The sequence below is a fragment of the Melospiza melodia genome, chromosome 4, assembly GCF_035770615.1.
Source record: "Melospiza melodia melodia isolate bMelMel2 chromosome 4, bMelMel2.pri, whole genome shotgun sequence".
In the NCBI taxonomy this organism is placed as follows: domain Eukaryota; kingdom Metazoa; phylum Chordata; class Aves; order Passeriformes; family Passerellidae; genus Melospiza; species Melospiza melodia.
Window position 1 is genome coordinate 61,662,976 of NC_086197.1, and position 25,126 is coordinate 61,688,101.

The 25,126-nt window shown below is 42.1% G+C and overlaps 1 protein-coding gene across 8 annotated transcripts in view; it reads left to right on the forward strand.

The window, feature by feature from the left end:
- Positions 1-273: 273 nt before the first annotated feature.
- The window catches only part of ATP2B1 (ATPase plasma membrane Ca2+ transporting 1), a 60,295-nt gene continuing 35,442 nt past the window's right edge, over positions 274-25,126 (forward strand). For 3 of the 8 annotated variants that reach the window (XM_063154920.1, XM_063154922.1, XM_063154924.1), the window contains exon 1: positions 749-872. The gene's annotated coding sequence lies outside the window, so the exon portion shown is untranslated. Of the gene's footprint in view, positions 292-442; positions 545-747; positions 873-1,653; positions 1,672-25,126 lie in introns of those variants that run through there. The other 5 variants (XM_063154916.1, XM_063154923.1, XM_063154919.1 and 2 more) reach the window with 4 other exon arrangements.

The following is a 25,126-nucleotide window of genomic DNA, read 5'->3' on the forward strand; positions in this document are numbered from 1 at the left end:
ACGCCGCGGCCCCGCCCGCCGACGTCATGGAAACAAGCGCGTCAGCCTCCCGCCCGCCAGTGGCGGCGGCGGCGGCGGGCGGGCAGCGGCGCGGGGCTCCGCCTCCGCGGGCGCCGTGCCTACCGGGGCCCCGCCTCCACCTCCCCATTGAAGGCTCCGCACGTCGAGACCCCCCTTCCTGGGCCGAGAGAGGGGCCCCGTCACGTGGCCCGCACTCCGCAGGCGGCGAGGGAGGCGGCGGGGACCGGCGGCCGCGGCGCCGGGAGAGGAGGGGGCGGCGGGCGCGGGCAAGTGAGTGACCGCGGCGGGCGGGCGGGCGGGCGGGCGGAGGCGGGAGGCGGGCGGATCGCTGCGCTCCGCCCCGCCCCGCCCTGCCCGGTGGCGCCCGGCTCCTGTAGCGGTTGCTCTGCGGCGCAGGGGCTCGGCGGCGCGCTCGGCGCTGCCCGGTGTGTGCGGGGGAAAGGAGGCGGGCGGGCCCCGGGGAGCGGCGGCGGCGGCGACGGTGGGAGCGCCCGAGAGGAGGGCGAATCGCTGATTCCTGCCGGTGAGGCGACGGGGGCGGGGCGGGCGGTCCGCGCCCCCCTCCTTCCCTCCCTCCTTCCTTCTCCTCCCCCGGCTCTCCCCGCGCCGGTGCCCCCTCCCTCTCTCCTTCCCTCCCCAATTCGGTCGCCGCTTCACCCCCCCGCCCCCTCTCCCGCCCTCCTCGCGCGGCCGCAGGGCGGGGGCGGCGCGGCGGGGCCGGCCGGCCGTGGGCAGGGCGGGGAGCGCGGGGACCTTGTGCGCTCGGCGAGAGAACGAGCGGGCGGCGTCAGGTTTACGGGCGCCTCGTCCTGGCCCCCGACCGGCGGCTGTGTCGGCCCCACGGCGCAGAGGTAAGCGCGGCGGCGGCTCGGGGCGGCTCTCCTCCCGGCTGGCCGACCGGGGCGGGCAACAGCGCGGCGGCAGGTGCAGCGTCGCTCCGCTCCCGCCGCGGGGCTGCGAGCCGTGGCCGGGCTCGCTCGGGGGGCCGGAGGGCCGGGTGCCGCGCTCCTGGGCTCTCGCCGGTTCTCCCCGCAGGTAACCGGAGCGTGCACCTGGCCGCCACCGTGCAGCCGGGGCACGGCGTGACCTTGAGGGCAGCGGATGCGGGGCTGAGGCGCCGCGGGAGCGCACCGCCGCGCCGTCGGGGACCCCGCGGCTGGACACGGCCGGCACGCCACAGCCCTGCGAGCTCCTGGCGGGCGGGCGCGCTCACGCCGTGGATTAAGGTGGTGCTCAGCCCCTGCCGCCCGCCGGGTTAAGTAGCCGGGATTAGCCCGCTGCGGCAGCACGACACCGACATCCCGGGCACTTCGCCGCCCCGCGGGGGCTGGGAGCCCGGCACCCGCGCAGCCTCGCCCGCCCGCCGCGCCCCCAGGGCTGTGTTTTTGGCCGCGGCTGAGTCGTACGCAGCTTTCCGTCGGAGCGGACGGGCTGGTTTGATTTATGGATGCCCGGCCGGGCTGCTCATCGACCGGCGCGCACGAGGAAGGGATGCGGCGCCGCTTCGCGTGCCGGGAGAGCGGAGCCCTCGCGGGCGTTTCGCCGCGGGTGAGCCCGACCCCGCCGGGGCCGCTCCGCGGTGGGAAGCGCCTCTAACGGCGGTGTCATCCTCGTCCCGGCGGTGCGGGTAACCTTTGGCTGATGCACCACGTGAGTTTGGGAGCGGGCTGGAGCCTCCGCCGGGGATGGCTGGCCGGTGCCGGGCGCGGGAGGCAGCGCTCGCAGTGGGGAGAGTGGGGTGCGTGTCCGCGCCGCCGTCTGCCCTGGCTTCCTGCCGAGCCCTTCGGTCAGTCGGTAAAGGCTGAAGTCGGAAGGACTTAAGATTTCGAGAGGAAGATCTCGTGAAAAGCGGTTTGTTGTCCCCGGGAGCGTTTCCTTTCGAGCGGCCGTGCGGGTGTTGTTCGCCAGGGGCAGGAAGGGGCTCAGCCTGAGCCCGGGGAAGCTTTTAGGAGCGGAGAGCTGTGGTTCAGTCTGTCCCAGGGCTCGCAGCCTCAGGGGCAGTGTATTAGTTCAGCTGTAACAGGATGTTATGTAGTGCTGTGCGGAATCCACAAAAATCTTTTTTACCTTTGACTTTTTAAACTGTAGGGGCTCGTGACGAGAACAGTAACAAAATTTCGGGAGCTTTTTTTCTTGTCATTTTAAGATCGGCATTACAGAAATCCTTAAATACTTGTTATGTATGGCGTTTGTGCATTTATAACTTTAGTTGCTGAGGCTTTCTTCTCAAGGTCTGTTCAGAAGGAGCTGGTGACACCTATGCTGTGTCTGAAACTGTCATTCTGAAAATGTTTGCTGGTATCTCACCTCACAGTGCTTGAGAGGTGACTGGCTAGGTGATTATTGAAATCATGTCCCTTCTTAGAAGTCAAGTTCCAAGCCCACAGTGCTGGTGAAATATCTTCATCATTAGTGGCTGGCAATCTTGACCTCCTGGGGAATGAAGTGAGCATGCCTTTGGAAAACTACCGCCTGTAGGAAAGCCTCTGTCTGCATCCCTTAAACATTCCTGGCTCCTAATGAATTTGGGTTAAAATAATGTGTTTTGGTACTTGGAAAGGTGTTGGTTAGATAACTTGCCAATTCCTTGGTTCATGATTCTGTGTGTTCAGAAGGTGGTAGCTGTAGCTATAGCCAGGGCCATTTTTTTTTTCAGCTGTTTGTTGGTGCTTTTCAGGGATTTTTTCCAAACACCACAAATTGTGAATTCCAATAGAAGTAAACTTGTGTATCTTTAAACTGTTGGCTCTTCTGGCAGGAACAGCTTCCAATGTACTAGGGCTTTAATACTTATGGCATAATGAATGGAAACTCTTGGTGTCAGTGGAAAAAGTGGTCACTGAATTCAGTGAGGGAAAAAAAACTCCTACACTTCAATGTGAAATTTTCAGTCTGGAAGAGCATCATTGTGTGGTTCGGTTTATTGCTGCTCCTACTGATGATTATGGTGACCGACCCAGGCTGAGTTAGCTGAAGGAAATGTGAATCCTGTGCTGTGTACAGATACTTGCAGGTTTTCCCAATCAATGTTCCTATGTCAGTGCTGAATTGCAAAATTATTACTTCTGTCCACTCATAGAAAAACGCATGGAAAGCCATGTGGATCACTCAAATGATACAAGCCAAAACTTATTTTAAAGGGAATTGTGGATGTACTATTTGTAAGTACACATACTGTTACTTATGTATATGAAGCAAATGTTTGTGGGAATTTAAAGCAGAAAACAAGACTTGTGTCACATTAGCATTGAGTAAACTGTATCGGTTTCTTACACAAAGTTGCATTACGTACAGATAATGGTGCAAGGGAAGGATCCCCATTCCCCAGAGTATGTATGTAATACATATTCTGCTAATAACCTGGGGTTAATCCTGCAAATTGAAATCCACTGTAGTCTAAAGGAAGAGTCTTGTTTAGAAAGCCACTCTTTTGTGGACCACAAAATATAGAGAACTTATGTCACTTGTTAAAATTGCAAACATCTAAACTGTTTTGTAGAAAGCTTCAAAGAAAATTCAGGCTTGAAAGTGTCCTGTAGCAAAAGCACAAAGGTCTAGTAATTACTTCCAAAAAGCTTTAGTTTTAGCTGTTTGAATTTATTTGTAAAGAAGGATGTGCTAAATGGGAGGTAATCATGAGGTGATACTAAGAAGGAAGATACATAGGCTGGATCTGCTAAAGCCACCTCAAAAACAGATGCTTTGGAAGAATTAGCTTCACCGAACATTTCAGCATTTAAGATTTTAGAACTGGAAACTTACTATTAACTGGCTAGTTCAAAATGAATGTGGCAAAACAATCAATAACATGCCATAGCAGGAGAGTCTCCCTTGACATGAGGGTGGACACGATAACCTAAAGTATCTTCTAACTCGAATTTCTTCCATTAAGGTAGACTAAATATTAATGGCATTCTTTACCACTGAAATGTGACCTCACTAATGTCTTTCAGTGTTTGAACTCTTTATTTTTATATATGTTCTCTTCTGTTTTTAAAGAGAAAATAGTACTGGTGCAAAAAGGGATTCACATTTTATTTAAAGGTGAAGTCAGATGTCGGCCAAATTTAATGCAGAATAGCAAACAGCTATGATTAGTCCTGGGCATCTAAAAGTAAATATCTTCTGAGAAATAAGAAAGACTGCTTGAATCTATAAGAGATCTCTGTTATAGAAATACATGCTTACCTTATTACAAAAGGATCAATAAAATTGCAGTAATAATCTTAAATTTGTATTCTCTAGTATTCTCTACTTGTTTTAAGTAATAATAACAATAAGACTTGTTAAAAGTTGCAGTTCAGCAGATAAGGATCTTTCTCTATACAGTATTTTAATTAAAAACTAGATAAAATCTAGGAGTTGCAGAATTGTGTCTAAAAAGCTCGGATTAGCTCTGCCTACTGGCTTTCTAGAGTGTGTGCAACAGTCTCAAGAAGGGGTTTTTGGCTTTTTTATTCAAACCTGTTAAATTTTCTCAGAAGACATTTTTATTTCTTGCAAAGTGTAACAGGTCGAAGAACAAGGGAGGCAGGAAAGATAAGGTGATACTGTTGCTGGCTTGAAAAAAAATAAACCTATGATACTTTGTGTAGAGGATGGATATTTTTCACAAATATTAAGATTTATTAATTTATTCAAAATAGCTTGCCTTTATAAAGACTGGATTCCTCCTCTTTTCAATACCTAATGTTAATGTTCTCCTAACTTAAGTTCAGTTAGCTGAAAAGACCATGTTCATTAATTGAACAGCAGAGTAATAAAAAAGTAAGTTTTTCTTTTTTGTTCATGAAGCCCTCCAAACATATCTTAATGCATGTGAGAAGTAAAAATGTGTTCAGCAGTTTCACGCGGAAGATGTAAGCAGTGATAATGAGCAGTATAGAAGGAGGATTTCCAGGAGGTGACATGTACAATGAAATCAACAGGCAAAAATTAGACTAACCCATCTTGAAACAGTTGCATCTACTCAGACAGAATGTCATTTCTACACAGACACTTGGTATTGTCCAGTGTGTCTTTTATTTTTAAATTATTAGGCTTTCAAATACTGTTAATTAAAATGAATTTCTAGTTTTCATGACAGATTTCACTTGATATGAGCAGTATCTTTGAAGGAGCTGTCTGTTCAAGCTATTGGTATTCAAGTAAACATTATGAAAATTATTTCTGCTGCCATTTATAAATCTTACTCTAACTGACAGATGACAGCAGGAGGTGTTATTAGTTTAATTTTGGTGAATTGCAAAGTAGGTATGAGGCTTTCTCCATTGGTATTTCAAAGGTCTTGTGGGAGAAGAAATCTAAAGGAAAATGTAGGAGACATTTTAAAAAGAAATCAGAAATAGCTTTGAAAATAAATATAACTTATTTTTTCGTCCAGTAAGAGATAATATGTAATTGCTGTTACAAAGCAGACAAATAACATCTGCCCTGCCTTTGAAGGGGAATGGAATGAGAAAGAGAATATATTCCTCCTTTCTGGTGTTGGCAAGTGCACTGTGCATTTAAAGAGTGCATAGATCCATATTGAGGATGACATTTGATGGTCATCCTCTGTAGTGCTGGCCATTAAGTCTGGCTGGTTTTGCCACTTACAGCATGACCAGTCTCAGCAGTAGGGGTAGGTAGCCCTGGCTTCTTGCTGGCTATAACCTGATGTTGCTTTGTAGATGAGAGTTAGGTAATTTTCTGCATGGCTTCCTATTTACAGTGGACTTCAGTGGTTTGCGTGTCTTTTTTTTCTTAATATTGTGTTTGAGCTGGATGTTGCCTTCATTCCCAGTGAGCACAGGAAACACCATGTTGCCTTCATTCCCAGTGAGCACAGGAAACACACTTCTTGGAGCCTATCACTTGTAATCTGCTACCCTTACTTGTGCCCTTATATTCACAGAAAGATAAGGTAGCAGCAGGGAAAACAACACTATTGGTTTCTCACCACTTGGTGTACAGTGTCTGGTCCTGTAGAGAGGAGGCCCAGGATGTACCAAGCTCTGCTCAGTTGATAGCAACAAACCCCAACTCAAGGCAGGAAAGATGATTCAGCCCACTCTGCTTTAAGCAGCTATCTAACTTCTGAGACCCACCCCTAGGGTTATAGTGGCATTCTCTTTTCCTGCTTACATGGTCATTAAAACTTAAACTTTCATATTAATTTTAAGATTTTGAATCAAAGATGAACTTAGTCACTTTTGCCTTACATACACCAGTGAAAGAAACCCAAGTGCTGTTCAGTGGAGTGCCCTTATGTGGAAATCACATAACTTTTTCTGCACTTGTTATTTGACCAGTGACTGGTGGCTTGTCTGCATGGCTCTTTCAGGATTGCCCCTGTGTCTCTGCAAATACAAGGATGTGTTCTTGTGCTGTGTATTTTGGCTCCTGTCTAGATTTTAAATAAAACAACTGGTGACTCCATATGGGGATAGGAGGAAGAGTCACAAGCTGTGTTTGGTGGAGTTTTCCACTGTAGAAAGAAAAAACCATAGTGCTATGGTCTTTATTGAAATAAGGAACTCAGGCCACTAGCAATAAAGAGGTCTTGTAGCTACAGCACACTTCTTAAAAGAATATTGTAGAGTGTTCTAAAAAGTTCAAGATGATCACTGTGACTCTCCAAAAGCTTGGAAAACATTTGGTTTTGTATGGTAGGTGTTTCAAGAGATAGGAGTCTTTTAAGTCCCCATTGAAAGATTTGTTAGTCACTTCTGTTAATATGTTTGATGCTCTTTTAATATTCTAAAGTTTTGTCAGACTTTTATGATGGCCTTCTGAAGGTGCTGGTTGATCAGCATAATCCAAGAGGCTGGGGACAGAAAGAGCATAATTTGTAATTGCCTATATGGCTTGTCACTGTGAGTGCAAAGTTTCTCTGGCTGGCTGAGGTGACCTTATGGCTACTTTCATTTCCACCATCTTAGCCTAACTGCAATAATTCCCCCCTCTTTTTGTGCCATCTCTGCCACTTGGAGTCAACTCAAAGTGCACCACTAGATGGTTTGTCACAATCTTTGTGCACAAACTGGTCTCTCCAAGGTGAGAAGTGAGGCTCACATGAGGAAAGCAACACAAATCTTTGAATTGGTGGTTGGGAATGTTCCTCCTTGTGCAGTAGTCATGTGAAACCATTCCCTGGAGAGTATTAACCTTTTCACATGGGAGAACTTGAACTTATTGTTTTGATGAGAGAGTCATTTGAGTACCAGTTTTCAACTAATGGTGTTCCATAAAAGTATATTTGGGTTTAAACACAAGAACTATATGCCTGGGTGGTTTCTGATACTGCAGTTCAGTAAAAGAAATTTTGCTTGTGTTGAGCATCCAGGTTTGCTTTCTGATGTTTTTACATAGAGAAGACTGAGTAGATAGTAACAATAAATGGCTAGAAAAGGGGGCAGTTATGGTTAGCCCTTGAACTGTTTAAGGGTGGTATTTTTGAGTCTCTTCTGGTTGTTTAGATCTAATAAATAGTAGATCAGGATCTCAGTATGCATATTGAACAGGAGTTTTTCGCTTCCATCCAGGTGGTACTGCTGTCAGTATTGATATTGCACTTCAAATGGCTTTATGTTGCTCGGATCTGCCAATTTTTCTTTACTTGGGAATTAAGCTGGTGCAGAACTTCATGAAGCCTATGGAACATAGTGCAAATCAATACTTAAATTAGAGCAGTGTTTACCAGCCTCACTCAGTTGAGGTTGTATGCAACATGAAATGATTTAAACTGGCTGTCAGGGTCTGTGCCAGATGGCTTTCAAATATGCATAGTTGAGACTGACAGCTGGAGAGAGTAGGGAAGGTGCTTTACCACTGCTAGCACCACTGCTTTACTTCTGCTTTATTAATAACACAAATCATTACAGTTTGTGTTCATCTACTTCTGCTCTGCAATCCAAGTAGTTAACATTGACAGTGATTTTTCTTATTCTGCAAAGAGCTTGCTTTGCATAGTGAAACATCTTGACATCTTAACAAAGTCTGCTTTCAGATGCATTTTGATAATAGGTAGATCTTGTTGTAGTGACTGCAGATCTAAGGATTTGTTCCTAAACTAGAGCTGTATTTCTCAAGTGAGTTAAAAGAGATTTGGAAATAAAGGACTAAATTCTCTGGGATTTGAGAAAGGCATGGTCTCTTTCTCTGGATTTGTGTGTATGTGTGTTGTTTACTGGTAGTGAAGGCACTTACAGTGGAGTTATCCTTCACGTAGAGTTATTCCTTCTGCAATGCATGCCAGGTTATGGGAACCTTTTGAAAGAACTTTGGTGCAAACACACACATCCAAAATTAGATGCCAGCATATAAAGCAGTGGTACATGCTAAGTCTTGCTTGTGAGTAATTTGTGAATGGCTCTCTGTATTTTTTATTGATCCTGGTGTTGCCGGGCACTGGACAGCAGCTCCTCAAACCATATTAGCAAAATGGTTTAGAAAAGTTGTCTTGGTTGTGAGAAGTCTCATACACTAAAGCTGTGTTGTGCTACCTTCTAACACTGGAAATTGGTTTACCAGATGGAAAAATACAAGAGATGTATGCTTGAGGGGAGTACTTCATATTTTTTGGGAGGATAGTTAAACATTCTTGACAGATGAACCTCTCATTCCAAAACTGCAGCGCTGAATTTGCATAAGCTCAAAGTTTTATATTTACCTTCTTCTGATAGTCAAATCTAAGGCTACAGAAATTGTTATGGAGAATAAGGTTGTATATATAACCCTGGGCAAAATGCTTTGAACTGGACAAAGTTAATACATGTTACTTTGAGGCAACCATTGTAAAACAGGCCAGTTTCAAGCTCCTGATGGGGAGCTGCCCAAGGCCACTCCTGAGCATTACTGAGCTGACACAGTACAAACACTTCTGACAGGCTTTTCCTCTTCACTGTCACAGCTGGCAGTAGCTGAAAATGGTGGCGTGGTTGTAGGGCTACTGCATGGCCTAGATTCCTGGAGCGAGGGTGAGCAGGAGAGCTGAGGCTGGCTGGCACCTGTACCTGCCATGGGGACGAGGATGCCTGTAGGAAAGGTCTTGGCCACCCTGCAGCACAGGGAGCCTGAGCCAGCTGCTGGGCTCTCCTGGGCTGGCAAGGACTGGCCCACGCTGGGCAGCACGAGCAAGAGCGTGACCAGTGGGCTTTGCCTTCAGTCGTTCTTGTGCGGCCACGTCCAGAAATGGTGCCTTGTTTTGCACCTCTCCTGGCAGTCGATGAGAGGCTGTCCTGTGGTGTGTGGAGAGAATTAGAGTGAGGTGGCTTTGCTTGAGCTGGAAGGGGAAGGCTAAAGAGGGACCCTGGTGATGGTCTGTAGTGGGGCTTTGCAGGAAGGGTGCAGCCAGGCCCGTCTTTTTCCCAGGATGACTGTGGGGGTGTGGAGAGGAGCTTCCATGATTGACTTGAGCTGGTGAGGCCTGTGCTGGCTGGAAGGGGCAGTCCCTGTCACCGTGTGACCTTCAGGAGGAACCGCTGGTGTTGCTGCTGTCCTGCTTGTCACCGGTTCTCATCTCGGGCTGTCCCCTGCCCTTGAGGTCAGGTGAGCGGCGTGCTGGCGCAGGGCTATACCTTCTGGCAGTAGCACAGCCTTGGGTATTCCTGAACTAACTGTGAAGCCACATCCTTCCTCTTGCTGTGACATGGTAGTGCAGCTGCTTGATATGCGAGTTCAGCCCAGCCGACTGTGCTTAACTTTGGCAGAGCAATCCTGGCCACTTACATAAGCGTCTTAAAAAACTGAAACCAGTCACTCTGCGCTGCTTCTGTTGCTGAAGCGACGCAAGCGCATCTACGATGAGATGCATGTGACTATTTTAGATCATGTCCTAGGTGGCTAAATATAATATTTTCATAGATATGTTTTAATTTATCCATTGGCTATTTACAAAAAGCGCCTGAAGTGCCTACCTTAGAGGCAGGTGTTCCTGTTCGGGCAGGTGAATCTTGCATATGATGGAAGGAATGTGAAGTTTTAAACCACAAAATGCACACAGGCTTCAGAACTTGAGGTAGACCCTTCAGGTGGTGAGAACAGGTGATGGGAAAGAGCACATTTTCAAGACTGACTTTTAAAAAAGCTCTTGCATCTGTTGCATGATGTCTATTACCAATTATTGAAGTACTAAATCATGGGGAGTGATTAATGCTAGAATCAGTAGTTGTTCAGCTGTGTACTAAATGTGGGGGTTTCAGGTTAAAAACTGAGATAACAAGCCTCTGTAGATCCTTAAAGGCAGCTGTAGTAATTCTAAAGTATAAAATTCTGTGGAATTTACTGTAGAAACTTCATCAAGAGGAAGGATGCTCATGTTTCAAGGGGCTTTTCAGCCCTTTCCCCCACACCCTACCTACTTTATATAAACGGATCATGTGTCTTAACTTGCTCATTAGAACCCTAATGTCAGCCTCTCAAATGTGAAGTGTGTTATAAACATAGTTAGTTGGGAGCTTAGCAAGGCTCTAGTTGCCGGATGAATTAGAATTTGTGGTCTATTTCCTGTGAGTATGGTGTCATATTTGCTTCACTCAAGCAGGTTCAGTGTAGTTCTGTGCCATGTTTTGAGTTGGCACTGGCATTGGATTATCTGTGTGGTGAGTCTGGTTAATAAAATATAACCATTCTGCCTGAAAAAAAAAGCATTTTTACGATCTGTATACCACTCTGTGTACCTGCAGGAACTTCAGTGTTGTCACAAGAGACTGCAATAACTTGGGGAAGTAAGGGATGATCAGAGTGGTCGGTATGCATCCTGACACTCGATCATCACCACGTTTGTGATGGAAGAAGCATGGCTTTCCTTGCTGTGGTTGCTCTGCATAAAACATATTGAGAAGCCTAGCTGGAGTCCTGGGAACCACCCAGGCACAGCACACAAATAGAGAACACTGCAGGAGCTCTGAGTTTCAACAGTAAAACTCTGAAGTGGCTTGGTTGCATGATAGGGGTAAAACTTTTTAGTCAGCTATAAAATATCGTGTAAGCTCTGTAAGATGGGAACCAGCTCTGCCCACACTGAATTACTAATTTTGTGAATCTGCCATGTGAAAATGAAGCTGAGAAGTGAATACCACTTTCTTGTAGATGGGGAGAAGAAACAGCCATCTAATTTGCTGAAGGGTGGTTATTCTATTTTTACAACCTGAAACAAGTGAAGGCTAAATTATGTAGCTACAGGCACATTCTTCTTTGGTAGGTAGTAATCAAAATCTAATGATTAAAGCTGTCAAAGCTTTTTAAAGTTCATGTGAAGTTTAAGATGATGGAAATTTATCTTTTCTTCAGGAGGAGGAGTGTTTTGCTGCTCTTCTAAAGGAAACTTTAAGACAAAGGCATTCATTGCACTTGCATGACTTTCTCATATACAGATTTCTAAATAGTGAAACTTAGAAATAGTCCCCCAAAAAATTATTTGTTGAATGCTTAAGAATTCATCAAATAATTGGAAAAATTGTATATGAGCTTAGCCTTGTACCTACAAGTTAAGAAATGTGAACTTTATTCAAGAAAAAAAAAAAAACAGTCGATTTTGTAGACTAAAAAATGTGGGTGTCTGTTTGTGGAGTTTTTGCCAGGAAGGTATGTTGTCTCATGTTGGCCTATAGTTTTGGGTTCACCTCCATGAGATGATGGCTACAAGCTATCAATCTGTCTGCTCAAAGCCTGTTTCTCTTTCCAAAACTGTTTCCACAGCCGCCACTGTGTCAACACCGTTCAGTCATAATTGTCAACTCCAAAGCAGTCTGATCAATGGAAATGCTAAATAAAGCAGCAGGGCTCTTGCCTCCGAGGCTGTGTGAAACCAGATTTGCCAGGAGGTGTATGCCTCTGAATATCAGCAGAAAGGCTCACTGTTTATCTCCTAGTCCAACACTGTTGTGTGCCTTCAGGGCTCCTTTGCTTGAGGTTGTCTTGAACTCTGAGTTTTTCACCTTGTCTTCCAAGTGAAGTTGTTTTCTAAGAAGTGGACAACTAAAAGGGTTTAGTTTTTCAGAAACTGAGAGACTGGAATCCATAGGAATAAAAACTTGAATTGCAGCTATGTGATGGTTTTAGTTGTTGAGGTTTTGGTTGTTTTTTTTCTTATTTAATTTTTTAAAATGTATTTGAAGCATCAGACTTTATGGTACTTGTTAGTACTGTTAGAATTGCTCCTGCTATTCATCAGATATGAGACTTCTAAAATGTGACAGCTGGTTGAGGATCAGAAACGAAATACCAACTCTACTGCCCATTGACATACATGTCTATGAAAGACCAAGGAAGTTCTTGGCATGCTTTAAACTAAGTGCATTAGATTTGCAGGCACAGCTCTTTTAGTGCTTTCTTACAAGGTATCTTTTTCACAGCTGATAAGTAAAATGATGTCTGTACTCCCTCTGCTGGCTCTGCAAAAGTAGCTTTCATGAGCTTAAATAGCTGAGTAGCACCTCTTACAAATATGCCTGCGTGTAATTCTGAGTTAAGAACAGTTTAATGAATAGAAGAGAGATTTTCCTGAAAAATGGGTCAACAAATAGTTCCTGAAAGCCAATCAGGTGTCTCAGATGCTATCTCCTGCTAAAATGGTAAACACTGGTGTTGTGTATACCTTTGTAATTGTAGTCTGATCTGTTTTTGTGTATCAACAATTGGATGGGGTTGTCCATTAAAATACTTGTACATCTAGTTATACATCTAAGCTCTGCTCGTAAAGGGATTGTGTTCCATATGTATATGAAGAGCTATGATTAGAAGTCTCACATGGGGAAAGAAAACTTATCTACTTCCATAAATTTGAGTGCCATATACCTTTATTTGCTTATTCTGAGACTACTTGTTTTTTTTTCAATGTGAAGAGATGTTCAATATAAAAATTCTCAGCCAGAATGGAAAAAGTTTAGGCTTGAACGAAGTCTTGGTGTATAAATAGGTGTTATGAACATAATCAAAACAATTGCACTTGGAATTCAGTAGACATCTTTACATGCCAGTGTAGTTCATTCTGTTATCTTGCTTTCTGGTATTATTATTCTATTATACTACTGCTCTGGTTATTTTTAGTTTTTGGAATTCAGTGACAGTTTAACAGTTTCAGAGAACTAAAAGGGTAACCCACCCTAATATACTGGTCAGTAACCGGATAAGTGGAATAATAATCCAAACTGCCTTTTTACCATTTGCCAGTTCAAAACGTCTCTGAACAAGAACGTTTGAGCCTTGTGACATGGAGTCTGGTTTCTGGTTGTGAAGTCTGAGGAGATTTTCTGGGTTTTTGACCCTGCAAAGACCCTCCAGTCTTTGTCCAGACACTTTACTTTACTGTCAAATATTCCAGAACAGTAAAAAATTGAGAAAACTCAATTAAGAATTCAGTGCGGCCATTGCAGTTCCTCCTGTTGAATTTCTCTTTGAGTGTACCTGTGGCTGTCTGCAGATGTCTTCAGGCATTGCTGTACTGAGAAGGGGCTTTTTGGCTGCAAAAAACCAGACAGTTGCCCAGGCCTTCACATTGAGGTTAGAACAAGTCATCTTCTCAAAACAAGTGAGTTCCTCCTACTAGATATGCTCTTCCTCCCCCTGCTATGGTGGATTAAGTTTCTGAAGTTTATCTCTGTGACTTGGCTTATGATCAGAATTCAGAGTTTTACTACCATGCTCAATATTTTTTTTAATGTGCAAAGTTCCATTTTAATAATCATATAAATTGACAAGTAAACCAAAAATTGTGGACCTCCATAATATAGGCCATTAAATTTAGCTCGGCAATGTCTGCCTTCAACCCTGGTCTTGTCAAACAAGAACAATGGAGGATTCTCCATGCACAGGAAAATGCATCAGTTTTTTAGGAACCTAATAGTACATTTCAGAATCTCCAAATTAAAGAGTCAGAGAATCCTGATCTTAAAATATCTTAAAATAATAAAATAGCTTGGTTTAGGCTTCCTGTGGGCAATTTTGCCATGATGCAGTTGTTTAAATACTTGAAAATATTTGCTCTGTGCAAATATGCTTGTGACAGCTGATAGCTTATTTTAATAATAATTGCTCAACAACAAGGTAAAGTTTTAGTAACTACCTACTTTTTCAGTTTTGAGAAAGCTGTCTTGAAAGCTGTTTAGCTTAATTATGTGCCTGAAGCATCACACATCAAACTAGATTGTGACTTTGACAGACAGCCCTGTAACTGCCTAAAATTGTTCTTTTACACTTAGTTCGATTCTGGATTCTGACTGTATACTCTGATCACATTGCTGGCTTCCTTTATTAGATAACTGTTTAAACACCAACAAAATTAGCTATTCCATCAGCCCCCCAAACAAAACCCCAAACAAACCAACCCCTACCCTAATTTCATGCTATATTGGTTAGAGCAGAAGATTTCAAAGGCAATGGATACATGTGCAAAAATCTGATTCCTTTGGCAGGGTTATGACACACTAAGTAGCAACTTGCTGTTAGTAACCTAGAGCAAGCTACTAGACACTGGTAACAAGTCTGAGTGCAACATACAAAACTACTTATAAAGGTTCAGTATAATGCATGGATTTTGTCTGAAGGTGAACTGGGAACATTTTTTATAAGCTGTGTTGCTATGTCTGAATAGATATGAAGAGTCCATTGGTATAAATTTTTGTCCTTCTTAGAGCATGCCTTTCCTGGAGAAAAGGAGGAAATGGAAAACAAATGTTGCAAAACCAAGCTAAAAAGTTAATATATTAGAGACCATAGTAGAACTGGGCTGTGAATGTGCTTGTCATAGTGTACAGATTTGAATTTGTGTGTAACTTAAATGACCCAAATTCATAACAACTTTGAAATTAGGTGTATGGTTGGTTTTCACTGTGTAGGACTTATTCATTAACTTTCTCTTCATCTTCCTTACCAGTGTTTTCCTTACCTCAGGTCTGAAAGTGTGAATAACAAGTCCGCTACTTGTTACTAGCGGATTACATGCTTGCACCAGTTTTTTCTAACTCTTGTCTACATCAGGTAGGATTTTTTTTGAAAGTATACTGAAATAATGCTTAATTATAGAGGTTTTCAGATGGCTTCTTTCTATGTTTCCCTTGATAAACTAATGAAAATAAATCATCCTTAATGGAACTGAAAAGCAGGTTTTTGGAGAACAGTCCTAGCACAGCTGCTTCCTAGTAGGCTGCTTTCTCTTCTCCAAATGCTATGTGTCCTTCAAGCTTAAGGGTCTATTGAAAGTGCTGAAAAACCAGCTGATGGCATCCTTTGAGGAAAACAGGGATACAGGAGTTTGCTTAGGAAAGTGGAGCAATAGGACCAGAGAAGGAATCTCCTAAAATTACCTTCAGAAAAACTGAGTCGCTAACTGTGAGAGTTTGGGTAATTTGTGCTATGTTTTGCTTCATGGAGCCGTGTCATTTTTTTGGTTTTTTTCATGATACTTTTATCTTCTCAGTCACTTCCTTCCACTGGGGAAACAGACATTTCACTGAGTATTACTAGCCTCAGGCTAGAGGAAGCTCTTGTGTTCCTCAGTCTGTTCTACCTGTGTGTTGCATACGATAAATTTGTGAGTTGCAGAATTTAGATTAAAAATATAGTTGGCTTCTGACTTAACAAGGTCTGTGGGCCCCTACTCAGCTGTATAGTGAAATAATCTCATGCTGAGCCAAGGTGTGATACAGTCAGACGTGCAATGGTGCTGGTCCTTTTGAGGGAGTCTGCTGGAAGCCATGAGCTGAACATACAGATCTTGGTTATTTAAAGAGTTTGTGCCATCAGCAGTTATAATATGCACAATTTCAGCAGGATGCTTGAGGTTTGCCACTTGAGAAGCTGATACTGCCTTTCCCAGTCCCTTTTCTTCAGAGATACTGTATGATTTTGGTATCACTAGAAACAACATGATTGTAACAGTGTACAACTTGAGCAATGTGCCACTGCAAAACAAACACTTGTGGGGAGTAGCTTTCTGTAGAAGAAACAAAATAGGTCTGACCTTGCTGAGACAGAATGATGATCTGTAGTCTTCATGGGTGGGTTGTCTCTTGGTCCTGAGGGTCAGCTGCAGATGAGCTATTAGGCTCTCAATCCAGATACCATCCTTTGGAAAGACAGATATTAAGCTTGTTAAACAAGCAATTGCTGCTGAGGATTCAGAGCTACCTTATCAGAAGACTGACACCGCACTGTATATGCCTGAGGTGGTTATGCTGCAGGCATCTGAGTGCCTGCTGGTTTACCACTTTAGTTCTGCTGGCCTTGTGCTTTGGTAGGGCAGGGGAGTGATGGAGTCGGGGAGCTGATCCTCAGCACAGAGTAGGTTCAGCTGGTTGTGATGGAGTTCTTCAAGGCATGGCCTTTCTCCACCTAGGGGAGGTGTGCCAGAGCTAAATTAGACACCTAGCTCACCTCAGAATTTGAATGATTGCTGATTAGCCTGGAAGCAGAGCTGTGTACAAAAAGTGCATTAGGATCCACTGATGCTAGTGAAGACTTAAGGCCTTTGGCTTATGGGAAGTGGGAGAAGGGATTTCCTTTGTTGTGTAGCATAGGACTTATAAATATTATCATGGAGCGTGGTTTTATTTGCACTTTTCCTGAGTTGCTTTCTTTTATCTAATTAATTAATCAAGCACTGATGTCTTTGTAATCTCAGAAACCTAAGGAGTTATACACAATGAAGTACTTCACAACTGAAGACTTCAGAAATGAAGCTGTGATTATTAATTGCACATAGCCACTTTGTATAGCAATTTTATATAGCCTACCATGGGAAATTAATTAAATTTACTAAATCTGCTTGAGCCATTGTCTGACAGTCATGTCAATTTGCTGTTCAGTCCAGTATCTGCCCTTCACTGAAAAGTTATGTACCATGCTATTGTTTTAGTGGCAAGCCAGTTGAATTGTGTCCTGGGTTTGCTCAACCCACTTTAACTTGAAATAACAGAGGGAAGAGAAACCTTCCCTTAAAGGGAGATTTAATGTTATCTTTAAGGTGGCAGCCATATAGTTCTGTGATAAAGATGCTTCTAGCATTAGCTGAATGTGTGTCTTGTCCCTTAAGCTGACATATCCACATTGCTTGTGCGACTTCTACAAATAAATCAGCCCCTCCTGGTGTGTTGTGGGAAAACTTGTTCAGAGAGTAGAAATGCTGCTATTTAAATTTTTCCACTGAGGTGGGGGAGATCCTTTTTGGATGACAGCTTTCTGCACCACCCAGCTACAAGTATCCCACTCACAGGTGTGGAACTATGAAATGCACAGCTACCATCACAGCTAGTGGGAGGGAAGGTGGAGGCTTGGGAAAAAGCACCATGGTGCTTTCTTGCTCCTTGGATCCTGGAGGGGGGCAAATTTCATGGCTAGGAAAAAAAAATAATTGTTATTAAAGGTCATAGAAGTACATGGAGAAAGGAAGAAAGGAAGGAGCATTAGTAAAGGAAGAAGTGCCAAAACCATTTGGAGTGCTGTATATCCCGTGAGAGAAGGACTTAGAGCAGGACCCAAATGAAATACCTTCTCAGAGGCTGAGGTGCTGTAAAGAAGAGTAGGGAAGCACACAAGAAGTGTGTGTTCCAGGCTCGAGGTTGCCTGTGTGCCTGTTGCAACAGCAGAGCTCCCATACTCTGTTACTTCATTAATGCAGTTGGCAGAGCCCATGGCTTTTCCCAATGCAAAAGGATAAGGGTGGCAGGTGTAAGTTGCAGTGTTGTCAGTGTCAAATAATGAGAGCTGCTTCAGGACCTCTGTGAGTGGGAGTGTTACACCAGGAGTGTCACTGCAGCACTGCCATACCTTCGGTCACCTGAGGATGTGACAGACTTGCTGCTCTGTTAGTTACAAAGTGCTGCGATGGGAATCTCAGCTTTGTGCATTCTGCCTGCTAACACTGCTTATATATTCCCTGTCTGTGCTAAAGAAACAAGCTCCTTAGAGTATTTATTGTCTTATATTGGATGGTGGAGATGGGATTGTCATGTGTGTACTGATCACAGAGCAGTTAATTTACCATCATTCTACACACAGTTGCCAATAGCTATATTGCAGTAATGCTTCAATGTGTGTAAAACTATCCCAGAGCAGCAACCAACCCTGCATAAATGAGAAACTTTGGAGTAGCTAGAAGTGTGTGACAATGCAGGGAGCATGACAACTTAGCCTTTAAGTGGGTGTCAGACCTCAGAGAGATGGAAAAGTATTATCCTGAGGAAAGACTAATTTTGAAACTGGATAGTCCCTGAAGGATAAAGCAATATGTAGGCTTAAAAAAATCATTAAATATGTCAGATAATACCATGAGGTGAAGCCTACTGAACATGCTTCTTACACTGTACCAGAAAGAGGAGGCCCAGTGGAATGGATCAGTGAGCTGAGCTCTCAAATCTTATCAAAGAGAGCTAAAGGAATGACCAGTATAATCATAATAAAGAATTTTGTGAGAGATTTCACTCTTGTGTTTCTGCAAAGCCATACACTGGATTCTCAAATTCAAATATTGAGGTAAAAAAGCCCTTACAAACAAAAGAAAACACAAGCCAAAAGGACCCCTGAACCTCTTTACAGAACCAGCAGGAAGAGCAAAGTTGTGGAGTATTTCTCAAAGTGCTGCTCAAGTGTGGACTAGTTATGATATTTGAATTTTAAAACCCTCTGTCTCCTTAGGAAGAGAAAATAGCAAAATAATTGCAGGGATTTTCTCAAAATGACTCTTTTAGCCAGTTTATTTGGTGTATTTCTGGCAGGCAGGAATTAATGAGCTTCAGGTGAAGCTAGCATAGCTTTCAAACTAGATTTCTGAAGAAATAAGGCTCTTTAAATGTTTGAGGATAAGGGTATACTGGGGTATGGTATTTCCAACAGGCTTGTGAAAAATCTGAAGCTGAAGGTTCTCAGACTGGCTTTTTACAGGCCAAAAGGGAAGCTTCTTAAACTTTAAACACAAGAAGACAAACCATACATCCAATTTAGCATCATAGTGTGGACTCACTGGGATGGGTGACCAGACCTGAGGCTTTTGTTTAATTTTTCTTACATTCCAGACACTTGCTTGGTTGGAATGGTGATTTTGAGGATCATAAATGGATCCTGTACCACATTAATATCACGATTTGTATATTACCTGTTTATGGTTCAATGAGCATAATAGAGTATTTTGTGGTAGTCTTTGTACTTAGCAGTAAGCTAGTCCAAAGTAGCCAGAAAAGCCTTAAAGCTCTGCCTAAGTTACTTTTATTGCTCTAATAGAAAGGAATTGGTTATATGCATAGTGTCTTTATGGAAGTAATTTGGCTCAATCTCATAGGCATAAATATTTCCTAGTAGTTTTAAAACTAATTTTAAATCTCTTCTGAAGTTTTCTGAATACAAGAAAAATCAGGTAAGAATGGACTTTTGCCTTTTGCCTGAAGGCTCATAAATCTAAAGAGCTTTTTGCATCTCTTTGATGTCGTGAAGCATGATCACGCTCAAAAGCCTACTGCTCTGCCTAAGTGGATACTAACATAAAAGAATACTTTCTGAAAAAAAATGGGGAGTGTTAAAATCAGGATGAAATGGTAAATATAAGTCTGTGAAAAAAAGGTGAAAACATTTCTCAAGACAAGTCATACCTGTAGGAATAACTGATGGAGTCAGCTGCTGGCTTGCTGACATTATCAGAAGTGACCAGCTGGATGCATTGCACTGAGCTCTAAATACAACAAGTAGCTGAAATCCAGGAATCCCAACTCCATCTCTGTGGGATGAAATTTGGTACCATCTCACTTCACCATTACTTGAAACCTAGTTGCATATAGTGATGTCATATGCCTCATTTAACACACACCTGTCAGGGTTTGTGACCTGAGCACATTTTGCACTTTAGGAATGCCAGTAAACTCTGTTGTAGTCCTGTGATGCATAATTTTAGTGAGTTGGTTGCCATGCTACCACCCTATTCTTTTGGGAAAAGTTCAGCTTTGTCTTGTCATTTTTGTCAATATGGTTTTGACAAATGTTGATGGGAAAAGTGTGGTAAGTTGTTCATGAACCTAGTAATGTGAATATTTGTTAATGGATGACTTTACTACTTTTTTTTTTTTAAACCCACTTTTAGGTTTATATATTTAGCTATAGACAGATCTGTTAAAAGAACTTCATTTACAGCATAATTATCCTAAACTGTGCAGGATTAAGAGACTTGAAATCCTCAGTCATCTTATTTTGAACTCAGTGGATCTGAAGGAAAGGAAAATATTGATGGGCTTTGGGCAAAATTTTTTTCTTGCATTTTATACACCAGCAGGTTTGCCTTCAGTCATCAGCTGCCTTCATCCAAATTTTGGCAGCTTCACTCACTTCAAGTTAGATGAGGAAGCTGACACACACAGTAAATACATTTTAGGTGCTTGAACGCACTCAAAATGATTCTGGATGGGACAGTCTCATCTAGAGGTTAAAACTTTTTTCACTGAGATTACAGTCTTAAACTGGAGTAACCTTTCATTGCGAACAGTCCTCTTGAATGTAGCCTTTAGTTTATAGTGTCATCACAGAGCAGAAAGTAGATGAACCTAGGAAAAAGAAGTACAGAGAAGGAAGCTTCAGGGCCTGTGGGTGGAGAGGAGAGAAGCTGCCTGTTGATCAGAGCTGTGGACTGCAGAAAAGTGGTTTAAAGTGGTTACAAACTTGACACTTTTGCATGGTTTTGTCTTAAGTGTTTGTCATCTTGTGGACGGGCCAGCAATGTGATATGAAATAGGTGACTATGAAACCCTAGTACCTCAAACACACAGAACACTTGTTGCTTTCTTTAATGATGATCACATTGCTTTTGTCCTCTGGGATTTTCCAGTATGTCTCAAAGTCTGATGTTCCTTGAAAGTAGTCACAGATTTTCTGAAGCCCTTCTTGTCGCATCAGTCTGTCTATTTTTGGATCAGTAATATCTATTTGGTTACCTCAGAAAGCTAATGATCAGTTTAAACTCTTGAGAAAATAGTTTCCTACAGCACTTTCTGATCTTGTTTCTGAGTCCAGATGTCACTGCAGCTGGAGCTGAGTTGTTTGGTGCGTGGGGAGAGGCCCTGGCTTGGACAAGGCAGGGCAGTACAGGCCTGTTCAGATGGTGCATGGCAGAACAAAATGTCTGCTTGCTTGCTGGGCTCCTGGCAGAGGCTGTGGACCAAGCTGCTTTGTAAGAGAAGCTTATGTCCTTTGTGCCATAATAACTCACCTTCAAGGCTTGTACAATTTTTCCTTGTTACTACCAAAACAAGAGGAAAAATATGCAGAACCTGTGTGTGAACACTGCTGATTTGTATTACTACTTATCTGACTTCAGACTACTGAAATCCTAATTTGTTTGCTATAATTTCAATAAGAAATAAATTTAGGGTCTTAAAGGAAAGAAACCATCAATGGATGAAATGGTTTCTACAGGTGTCAATCACAGTAGGCAGCAGAAATCCCTTAGATTAAGTGCCATAAATCACAGAATCACAGAATAATTTGAGTTGGAAAAAACCTTTAAATGTTATCTTGTCTAACCTCCCTGCAATGAGCAGGGACAATCCCGGTGTTTAGATCCAACGCAGAATCTAGGCCAGTTTTTATTTCAGATAGGTAAGTACATCTGCTTCCCAGGAGATTAGGCTTCAGAATTAAATCAGATTTCTCTTTGAAAACTAAGCAAAAGTCATGACCTTTGATGAGTTTACTGTTTATAGCGCATAAGCTGTAATAACTGAAACTTGTAATTGCAACACTGTTTGACATAGACTCAAGATGGTATGCTAAAAAATTTGTTTGTGCCCTTTGCCTCTAAGTTCTTCAGTCTTCTTGTACATGTCTCTTCATAAACCAGGCTGAGATGTTTGCTCTGAAACAATAGCACGGCACTGAAGTTATTTAACTCCTGTTTGTTCAGTAATGACTTGTAAAAGGATACTGTTCTGTATTTATGTTTTGCCTCATTAGAATTCATTCATATTCCTTGTGAAACAGCTGGTGAGTTTCTGTAGCCTGTCAAGTAGGTGGGAAGATCTGTCTCTTACAGCAAGAAGTTTGACCCTTCAGAGCACAAAACCTCAGTCAATTTCAGTTTGATTTCCAGGTTACTTTCTCAGTTACACTTTGTAATAATGTTCCATTATAATAACATTGCAGACAGCTTCCCTTCTTTCTTTTCCCCCACCCCTGCAATGTTCTGTGATGGCTTGAAGCTGTGGATCACACCCAAACTGAAGTATGCAAAAGCATATGATATGTTTTCAATATCTTTTAACCTTTGTAGGCAGGTTAAAAGGCATGACAACTGAAACATATGGGATGGTTTTTATCACAACAGCTTCTTGATATGCAGATCTGTCTGGTATTCATTGTACTAATTAGATTAAACAAAGGCTTTCCTGAGATAATCACTTTGCAAGCCCTTTCCTATATTACAGGGCCCAGTTTTAGTGTGTTGCTGAAGGTCAAATGCTACCAGCTAATGCTCAATATCTGAATGCATACTCTTCAAGCAGATGTATAAATTAAATTGAATGACACAAGATTTATAATTGCTGGAGCTTTGACTCTTGAGGTATGAGTGTGCTTAAGTGTTTTAATATTAATTAAGAAAATTGTATTTCCTTGTAGGTTAGTGAAGCAAGTATTAAATGTAAATGTAATCATAGGAAAAGCTTGGATAGGAGTCTAAGGCACGCTAGGTCCTGTGCATCTGGGCAATAGTAATTGTGCCACTACAGGAACGCTTCAAAAAACATGTTGCAGCTTCTAATTTGGTCAGTGCAGAATGTTCTGGTAGCACTAAATAGACAAGTAATCTGTAATCTCTTCATGCTTTGGTGAGCATCTCTTCATGTAGACTTCTGTTTAGAGCTTTTCCTTTCTCCAGTCCAACTACAGAAGCTTATCATGATGAACTTCCAGCACTGGCAAAGTTGTCTAACCTTTATTTATTGGGTTATGGGTTTGAATTTGTGTCTTTGTCTGGTAACAACACAGTCCTTTAGCAATAAATAGTGATTTGATTTGGGTAAGGAAGTTATTCCTCATAAGCAGCTACAATGATATGATGTGTCAGTGAAGTTACTACAACCAAAGAGCAGCAAGGTCTTCTCAGAGGGATTTACATAAGTATCTGAATCCTACCTTTGAGAGTATGTGCTGCTACTGAAATATGCCTCTGCAGTTCAAGTTTTTTAGTCTGTTTTTCTCTGTCAAGTTTAGTCAAGTTTTTCTCTGTCACACTTTTCTGTGACAGATAATAGCTTTTAAAGTTATTCCTAGTCTCAGTGATATAAAGGGATAAATCAAGTGTCGATGATAAAGTATTGTTCAAAAGTTGATGTGTCCAATAAAAGATAGACATCTTAATAATTTTATATGCAGCTTGTTTAAGCTGGAAACTAACACAAAACTTTAACTGAATTAAACTTTAAATAGGCTGGAACTTCAGCATTGGGTATAAATGAGTTTTAGTTTGATAACTGTTTCCTGAATTTAAAGTTTGAGATCTTAACAGATTGGAAGTTTGAGGTGAGTTGCTTTAAACTATAGTGCTTCAGAGCTCATGCTATTCAGTTATTTCATTGACTGATGCAATAACTGAGAACTGAAACACTGGTCAAAACAAAATATTTTTAATTAGTCGAGGAGAAAAATACTATTAGATGATCTTTGTAGTTTTAAAATGTGCTTCCTTTTATGATACTAAAGTTGTCATAATGGTTTCATTATGCATCGCCACTGATGTTACAAAAGTGCACTCTTGGAACTTGCTGTAACAGGAACTGATTGAATGTTGCAAGCTTTTACATCAAAACTACATTAAGGATATTTCTTAAAGAAAGTTTCTTTGCTGATTCTTACAGAAAAATCTGTGTTAGACTAAGTCTGTCCTGTACCCTTATGACAAGAAGCTATTGTTGAAGCTCTCTGTTGAAATGACTGGTAAAAATGGACTACTGAAGCAGATCCTGGTCTGATTTAGTGTAAAAATTGTTAATGTTTAATCAAATTTTCATAATCTGGAGCAATACTGCACTTGTTCAGTATTCAGAATTTGAAGTCTTCACGCTGTCCCTTTCAATTTTCCACAGTTCTTTGCTAACAGGGATGTACCAAATAATTTGTTATCACTACTGGAGCTGATCTGTAGAACTGCACTGTTTTTGTAGTTAATGAATGCTTATTGAATTTGCCTGTGAACCCTAGGGGTCTGTTGGTATGTTAGGATGGAATTTAGAGCATAGGAGGACCCCCTTCAGTATAAACTTATTAATGGCTAATATGGATTATTATTTATTAGTAAAAATTGATATAGATGCATAGTTTGAACTGGAGTGCAAAGCACACTGAGTTATGATTAAGTAGAGTTACTGCTCTTCAGTTTAGTTGCATATGAAAGCAAGTTTGGCCCACTCTATGCATATATATGGAGAAAGTCCTAAAACTTTGATGACAAGTGAACAGTGACTAGAGCTATAGCTTTTTCTATCCTTTTCTCTTGCATTTGGGTATATTTGGGCATCAAGAACAGGGCTCCTGCTAGAGGCTTGAACAGAGCTTTTCTTAATTAAAATTGAATCAAGTTTGATGTAATTGGTTGTGGGGCCTTCTGCTTGGTCTATTTTTGCTTAATTAGCAGCTGCAGCATCTTCTCCATAGCTATACAAACTCATTTGCCTGATCTGCTTCTTGTTATACTGTCATAGCTTATGATCAGATGCCAGCTGATAAATCCTCCTAGGCTACCAGCTGGACAGCAGCATCCAGCTTTTGGGCATTGGATAACAATGTGGCATGTCTTTAACGAAAACTCTTTCATACATGGTTTGCATGAAATTCTTCACTTGCAGGATCAGCTGTTCTCTAACAGAACTCATTAGAGTCTTAATCAAAACTATATCCTAGCATGCAGGTTAACACTATCATCATGGACTCTTCAACTGTTCCAATGTTTTCTTGCAAGTGACAGAGAAAACAATGAAGATTTAAAATTATTTAAAAATTAAGATCTTTTATGATGTTATAGAATGTTGGGAGTTTTATGCATGTGAATATTGATTGCTTTATGCTTTTTGTCACTCTCTGGAAAACAGCCATGGACAGTGGTTTTCTCAGAACCTCCTGTGACAGGAAGAGAAGAGCAGTTGCTGTAGAAGAT